Consider the following 6,000-nt stretch of genomic DNA (forward strand, 5'->3'; position numbering starts at 1 on the left):
TTTTTGTACATAAACGTTCGCCTTTCTTCCAGCTTTTACGCAGTCTAAAGAAAATGGCACGTGCTTGTAAAGACGAGGCGTAGTATTCCCACAGGAGCCATTTTACATAACGTAAAGCTACACGAGAGGAATACAAATCGCCCACTCCAATACCTGCGTGACTTTGCAAGCCTGCGACAGAGTGCTGCTGCTTCTGCTACCTTGCGTAACCAGATTGCGTAAGAGGCAGCGCGCTGATGGCCAGGAAGACCTTGAATGGTAAGATACGTCCTGAGCAGGAAGCCTGTAGAAAGGGCGCGGTTGCTGTAGGATCCCAGTCATGCTCCTGGCACGAGACTTGGTGTGGTTGGAATTCCTGAAGGGTGGATGATCCAGTCATTCATACACGCCTTTAAGTTTGTTTTTATAGCGCTGGCGAAGGAGCTAAAGCTGGTAGTTTTTTTTATTTTGTGCAGGTGTTTTTTTTCCTCCCCTTTATCACGCACAGATTTCCATTGTTCTAGTCCGAGTTTAGTTACAGCCAAGCGTACGTTTGAAATTACTGGTCTCGTATGAGGTGAGTGGAAACCCCTTACAAACAGTTCAAACTTAACAACGTGAAGCCAGTACCGCGCTTGGGTGCATAGCTGGCCCTTCTCCTACCTGAGAAATGTCCACCCGGTTGACTGTAATCGAGCCACTTTTCCACTCACCTTTGTACCACGTTTTTCAAGGACTGTGATGCAGTATGTATCTTTTTTTTTTCTTCTTCTCTAGTAATCAATTCCCTTCGGCAGACAGGCCTTCAAATTGGCATTTAGCTACGAAAAATATTGTAGGCAGTTGCTTCCCTACACATACATTCCAACTTTTGGGGCTGTTTAGGTAAACAATTGGAAGTTTAATTTCCTTGTTCACTTACATTGAAGTGGAGGACGTTTTAGGAGGGAGAAAGTTTAAATCACCATATTTTCTGATGGATACTTATAACCACATGGTTCTTATCTAAGAATATCTCCCAGGCACTATCTAGACTGAATCAATTGAAAAGGTGAGCACATAGTCTATCCCAAGTCACTTATTTATCAATTTACCCGCTCTCTCTAGAGCTACTACCATTTATCACTGCATTAGAAGACGCTAATTCAATGAAAATAATTTCAGTCCAGTAGTGCTACAGTTATTTTGATATTCTTCTGCTGATCCCCATGTAGGATTTGACATTGGCTCAAGCTTGACTGATGTTGGTTTATGAGAATGCAAAGAAGAAACCTGTGGTCCTGTATCCTGCCTTTAATTCTATGTTTCTAAAGCACAGCTGCTACCCACAGAGACTTCATTATCTTTCTGCCTGTGATTATAATCCTGTGCCAGAGCGGGGTGCACTCAGGATACTGATAATGGCGGGGAATGGGCTAGAACTGGCTTATATAGCAATCTGGCCCTACCATTTTCCAGATGGGGAAGGAGGGAAAGGCACAAAAAAAGAAAATAACTTGCGGTACAGGGTCTGCTCAATGCCTATGCTACACTGCACACAGAATGCATTGTTCCTGAGACCTAGGACTGCGCAGGTGGGCGTTTATGGCTCACATCTCAGGGTTTGTCTTCATACTAGCTTTCTTCAAAATCACAGCATAAGAGTAGAATAATCAGATTCTTGGAGGAGACTCTTCTGAGAGTCTTGAGGAAGAACTTGAAATACTGATTGGAGTCTGGGACACTCGCAAAGCATACTAGAAACAAAGTTGTTCTGGAAATATAGGTGGGAGTTCAAACAGACTATCAATGTACGCTAGAGACAATGTTCTACTTGGAATTAGGTTACACACATAGGTTGGAGTTACCGACAGCCCATGGGTTACACTTGGTACATAGGTTATACTCTGAACAAGTTTATAATTGAAGCAAGGTTACAATCAGAACAAGGTTATAATCTGCACAAGGTTGGAGTTACTAAACACTCTCAAGTGTGCTTGAAACATGGGTTTGGAGTCGAGGACACTCCCAAAATATACTAGAAACAAGGTTACAATGAGTTCAGAGGTTTGGAGTTACAAGGTTTATTTAGAATTCAGTCTCTAGCACATGAGCAATACAGTTCAATCGCCAAGGTTTGGAGAGAGGGTCTGGAGCAAGGACAAGCAAGGAGCACTGAAGGAAAAATTATGGAAAACGAACTGGAGCAAAGCCAAGAGTCTTGAAGAGGCTGTCAAAGCAAAGAATGCTGAACATTGTCAAACACTCACCCCCAGTCATGTATCTGGGTTTAATCCATCGTTCTTTTGTGCCACCCCAGTTTGGACACAGCCATATGCAAATCAGTCTTGACCCTGTTCCTCATGGGAACAGTCCAGACCGAACTGCCAAGCCAGGTCCTCACTGGACCGGAAACAAGCATCCTGGAACCGGTTTCGGGGTTTCACCCCTCATCGGCCAGGCTAGCTTGAATACAGTGGCATGGGAAGCACAGGACCCACGTCTGGGCATACCCTTCCCACTTAGGGCAACAAAGCAAAAACAACAAGTGATGGACAGAATGCTGAAAATTGTCAAACACTCACCCCCAGTCACAGATCTGGGTTTAATCCATCGTTCTTTTGCTCACCATGCCACCCCAGTTTGGACCCAGCCATATGCAAATCAGTCTTGACCCTGATCCTCATGGGAACAGTCCAGCCCGAACTGCCAAGCCAAGTCATCACTGGACCGGAAACAAGCATCCTGGGACGGGACCCACGTCTGGGCATATCCCGAAACCGGTCCCAGGATGCTTGTTGGCTTGGCAGTTCGGGCTGGACTGTTCCCATGAGGAACAGGGTCAAGACTGATTTGCATATGGCTGGGTCCAAACTGGGGTGGCATGGTGTGCAAAAGAAGGATGGATTAAATCCAGATCTGTGACTGAGGGTGAGTGTTTGACAATGTTCAGCATTCCGTCCATCACTTGTTGTTTTTGCTTTGAGGCTGACAGACAGGCCTGCTACCACTATAAAGAACTAGTGCACACTAACCAGTGGGAAAGTACTCTGCCAGATCCAGCACTTTAACTAGAATCCGAAGATGGCAGGAGGCTCAATGCAAGAAGCTCAAGTGGAGGTGGAATCGTAGCTCCTGAAGGAAGACATTGGAAGCGTTGCAGACATAATGATCATGGGATCATCAGGAAGGCTTGGAAGACTAGAGCACTGGGAATTCTGTCTGACTCCAGATGAGTGCAGGGACAAAGCTTGTGTAGGGCTGAAATGCTGAAGGTCTAGGTGACTCGGGAGATGAGTGCAGGGACAAAGGCAGATCTGGGTGACTCAGGAGGTGAGTGTAAGGATGAAGGCTTGCGTTGGACAGGAACGCAGGAAGATCTGGGTGACTCAGGAGGTGAGTGCTAGGGCATTGCTTATGCAGGACAGGTCTGGGTGCGCAACCAAGCCCGATGCATGTTCCAAGGGGATATTTATGTGGGAAACCACAAGTGTTCCAGAAAGGAACGCATTCCACATGGAAGCATTAAATCTTCTAATGAATGTGGGGGAAAATCATGTGTTGCATACAACGGATATGAAGCCTAGCAGGTGCAAACAGTAATTGACAACACAAGTATAACGGAACCCCAAGTGCATGATCTGCCAATTCAGTAGTTCACAGTGGAAACCGGACTATCCTTAATAGGCATGTGGCATCTGAAAAGTAGATTAAACTTGCATAGTAACAGAACAGAGGGTCATTGGTACAAATTCATGGGAGGGGGGAGCCATAGAGTATGCAAGACGGAAAGGTGCCACAGAGGAAAGAATGACAGGAGTCCGGTGAGTAATGCCCAATGCATATAGGGCACAAGATGGAGTTTTGATAACCTGCAGTGAGCTGAGATCCTTAGTCTTCCATACCTGCAAAAAACACATGCAGTATCTTTACAAGTTCAAATCTAGCCCAATTTGCAAACATGGGGCATTTTTGTTTTTTAATTTATCTATTTTACCAATGAGAGAGACTTTTATGTTGGTGTCTGTGCCTGTTTTCTGTCTCAGTTCGACAATGGTGGGGAAGACTGGTTGTGCCCTCCACACCATCATTAAACTGATGATGCCTAATACCTTGATTTACACATGCCAGTGGAACTTCATTTGCCACATGGTCCATCAGTGGAAGAAACTGCATCATCACTACTGCCACCCTCACCTGCTAAAAAAATCACCAGGAAAGACCATCAGCACAACCCCAGAGGTGGAGTTGCCATCATATTTAAATATACGACAGCTGCACTACCTACAGTGACATACCCCACTAGCTATGTAGAACACCTCACTTTCAAGGTATACATCACAGCCAACTTCTAGGTGGACCCCTCATATACAGACCAATAAGACTGTGCACCAATTTTGCCAGTGACATCATGAACGTTACCCCACCCCAATCTGTAAATGTCTGCTTGTTGGGCTGGTACATGCATGTTTCACATAAACAGTGAGATCTTGTCAGTCCTCTTTGGCTCAGACGAGACATGATGGACAGTACGTGGTCATGTATGTTATTAAAGCAGGTCTGGATACCACAGACTGCATTCAAAGAGCAGTTGATAAACAGCATGATCCTCTACAGACGTTTCTGGCTGAGGTGCCCTGGTTTCTCTGGCAATGTACAGGCTTGTAGATGTGCCCTTTGGTGGGTGTCACATGCCAGGGGCCTCTCGGCAAGCAGAAATTACGGAGTCCAACTGTAATACTTGGGACGTTTTACTCTTGATGTCATGACACCTGTGACTACCACAGTGCTGTGAGCGTGGGACCAAGTACCCCGTTCAGCAGTTAAATCTCAGTGGTAGCGCTATTCAAGCAGTCCAAGGATTTTGTAGGTGGAGGTAGGTGTAAAGTGAGTATGGACTCTCAACTCAGAATAGAGCTAGCAACCCCCAATAAATGTCCGTCCAGTCAAATACTTGCTTTATGTAAAAAGGAATGTTTAATAATACGAAGTACAATAAAACACGCTGCAAACTGTATACACGGCCTTCTTGAGAGAAGCCCAGTTCTGTTACATGGGTCCGCTTTCCAGTCACATTTCTCCATTTATGGTTGAAGGTTATTCTCCATTTGTTAGTGGTGACATCCAAACTAACTAGCGAGTTTGTCTCAGATGTTTTTTTGGGGGCTTTTTAGAAAGATCATGGAGTCCCCAAGCTGGAGCGCATTACTTCAGAGCAAGTTCCCCAGGTCCTGGCAGCCCATTTGTCAGTCTTTCCTGCTGTTATGGAAGGGCAGTTAGAGACCACAGATTCCCTTCAGGAGCCCAGTCCCATCTAGCTGGCTGGAAGCCACAATCTGGGTGGGTCCCATCGTTGGGGCTCCTCTGATGCAGCAATTCTCTCTTGCGGATCCAGGGGCAGCCCTCCTAAGCTCCCGGACAGGGATGTTGAAGCCGTTGCTATCATTCTCCACAGTTCATAGGCTGTGATGTCTTCTCAGCTGCACATGGGTTCAAGGTGACAGTCCTCTTCCTTCCTCACTGCACCTTCCTCCTGGCATGCAGGTAGGGTTTCAGCAGCATGCATAGGGTATCAGCTCTCTCCCTTCACTGTGGTCGCCACATGGTAAATGGGGTGGTGGGGCGGCACAAACAAGGTGACGGTGCTGTACCAAGAAATGGGTCTCTGTCTTTCACCCAACAGCATTACCAGCGGTAACCCCCTATTCTTCACCGAGGCCCCCAATTGGCAAGTGGGCCACAGACTGGTACACTGGCCAGCAGCCGATAAGTGCGGCAGTCCCAATGGGCAAGAATATCATACACTGCTCCCAGGATCCATCCATCGGGATCCCCAATGGGCTTCACTCCCTCCAGGGGATCTCCATCCCCACACAGGGCCCACTGGTACAAGCTCCAGGTGAGAGTTATTGATCCCCTATGGCAGGCTTTTAGTCCCCAGCTCTTGGCACAACAGGCAGAACTCTTGCTTAGCTCCTTCACTCTGATGTACAGCTTCGGGTTGACAATTTGAAAGTCTCAAACGCCTCTTTTTATAATCTC

Source organism: Pleurodeles waltl, chromosome 9 (genome assembly GCF_031143425.1).
Source record: "Pleurodeles waltl isolate 20211129_DDA chromosome 9, aPleWal1.hap1.20221129, whole genome shotgun sequence".
NCBI classification, from domain to species: Eukaryota; Metazoa; Chordata; class Amphibia; order Caudata; family Salamandridae; genus Pleurodeles; species Pleurodeles waltl.